Genomic DNA, 2,500 nt, shown 5'->3' with positions numbered 1-2,500 from the left:
CGTCCAATGCTTATGAAGGATATGTAAGGTGTAAATGGCTTTAACTCTTGTCCTTTGTACTTTGGCTCTCACATCTTTGGATCAGAAATGTATCTGGATAGTGGGTCATTATTTCATTCGGAGACTCCTTTGTTTTGTCAAGGGCAGGGAGGGCTTCTCCTTCCGAGGAGGAAAGTGAGCTTCTTGCAAAGCAATTTGGTTTGGGGTATCAAGAATGCGGTGGCACCATTTCAGGGCAGTACTACAGCAAGATGCAAGAAGAGATAAATCTTCTACTGCCATTTTATTGCACCTGGGGGTAATGATATTTGTCAACATCCAATAAAAGATCTAAGTGGTTTGATGGTACAAGAGGTATATTGCATGCATGAATGCTGGCCACAAGCTATTATCTGCTGGTCAGAAGTGGTACATAGAAAGAAATGGAGAATGGCTAGGTCCATTAAAGCTGAGGAGAGCATGAGAAGGAGAATTAATAATTCTATGGCTAAGGTGTCAAGGGACATTAACGGGGTGGAAATTCCACACCTTGGCATTCGGGTATAGTGGCCAGACAGGTATGACATGAACGGGGTTCATTTATCTGAAGAAGGTTTGGGGATTTTTTATAAGGAATTGCAAGCTGGTTTAGCTTTGAAAGGGCATTCATTTAGGGTAGGTTGAGATGTGCTGGCGGAAGGAAGGAATATTCCTCCCTTCTGTGGCGGAAGAAAGGAAAGGTAAGGGAGGCCAAGGTAAGGGGGGGGGGGTCAAAGGACTCTTCAGCTGGACCTTCCACAGGCCAGACAGCCCCAAGGGATTGTTGCCAAGGGACTTACCATCCCAGCAACGGCTCCTTGGCAGACTAAGGCGGCCCAGAGGAATTGTAATGAATTGTGAAATGAAAAAGCTGTTATGATGTGGGTATGTTGAATTAGAAGGGCCAGATATCGACGTGCTGACTGCTGTCCTGTAGGTTTAGGGGAATGCTATGAAAGAAATAAAATGGCCTCCCTCACATTCCTGCCTTGCGCACATCTCATAATAATTGGCAATAAACACATGGTTGCGGCCATTTAATCCATCTGAGGTCTCTGTGTTTTTTATTGAATATGCAAGCTTGTGGCAACCCTGAATTGTAAAGCATGCAACCTCGACACATTTACTGTGAACAGTGACAGGGAATGACAATGTCCTGAGCTGGTTTTTGGATATGGCTCAAAGGCTGATAGGCATCATTAAATGAATTTTGAACACTAGTTGATATGGATCATTAAATGAATTATGAACACTATGTTAAATGCTTTATGTAAAACAACATCTAAAAGATCATTTTGTTGGCATCAATGGCAATGTAAGATATTGGTTCACTAAACTTTATTAAAAGCAGGTAGAGCTGTACCAATCTCAGACAAATACCTTTTCCACTTGTCGGCATAGGATTTTCTAGTACTGGGCCTGGCTTCACGTATAACATTCAGGACTTGTTTGCTTAGAGTGGCCACTGGAGGAGAAGTCAAGGAATAAGCCAGGATGCTAGGTTCAGTGTCTGCAACTGTGGATGCAAGAACTATCCCTCCTGCTGAGTCATGAGAGTTGGAATCTGGGGTAGGTGCCATTGAGGCAATGGGGACAGACGGCGCAGTAGTGGGTACCAGTGTTGGCGTGGCCAGTCTGGGGCAATCAGGATTGCCCTTGGTCTTTCCTCAGTTATTTTCAGTAATACTCTGGTTAAAAGAGGTAGAGGGGTAAATGCATAGATTAAGAGGTTTGTCCACTGGAAGGATAGGGTACCCACTTTCCAGGCCTTTTGCTGAGGTTCCCTGGTGCAGCCTTGGTTGAGCTGGTGGTTGTAGGGGGTAGGCAAATAGGTCCACCTTCGGGGTACCCCATTTTTGGGTCACAAGGTTGAAGGTGTTGCAGTTTAATTGCCACTCATGTGGGTCTAGGAGACTTCTGCTCAAGTTGTTTGCCAGAGAGTTTTGGTTGCCTGGTAGGAAATGAGCTTGCACATGAATATGCATGGCTGAGGCCGTGTTCCAAAGGGTCATGGCTAGCCTGGAGAGAGGGTAGGAGTGGGCTCCCCCCTGCTTGTTTATGTATCACACTACTGTGGTCTTGTCGGTTTTGATAAGTAGAGGCTCCGGAGAGAGCAGGGGAATGAAAGCAGTCAGAGCATGCTGAACAGCTAGCATCTCTTTTTGGTTGACGTGCAGATGAATTTGGTTTGGGCTCCAATGGCCCTGAATGCACCTGCCGTCCAGGTGAGCATCCCATGCATAGTCTGATGCATCTGTGGTTAGGGTCTAGGCGGCGTGGGGTTGCGAGAAGGAAGTCCCTTGCTGTGGTTGCATGCTGCTGCCCACCAAAGAAAAGGTTTCCTTAGGGTATCACAGGTATAATAGTTTCCAGGTCCTGTGAGTGTTGACACCAAAGGCTTTTTAAGTACCAATGAAGTTTCCTCATAAGCAGTTTGGCATATGGGATTAATAGAATGCAGAAGGCCATGAACCCTAGAGCT

General features: G+C 45.8%; 1 protein-coding gene across 1 annotated transcript in view; it reads right to left on the bottom strand.

Annotated features, from left to right (window-relative positions):
- Positions 1-2,500, bottom strand: part of LOC122789761 (AMME syndrome candidate gene 1 protein-like) — a 1,107,107-nt gene that overhangs the window by 962,778 nt on the left and 141,829 nt on the right. The gene's annotated exons all lie outside the window — the stretch shown is intronic.

The sequence above is a fragment of the Protopterus annectens genome, chromosome 15.part0 (assembly GCF_019279795.1).
Source record: "Protopterus annectens isolate FY-2018-M chromosome 15.part0, PAN1.0, whole genome shotgun sequence".
In the NCBI taxonomy this organism is placed as follows: Eukaryota; Metazoa; Chordata; order Ceratodontiformes; family Protopteridae; genus Protopterus; species Protopterus annectens.
This window is presented reverse-complemented; position numbering and strand designations above follow the sequence as displayed.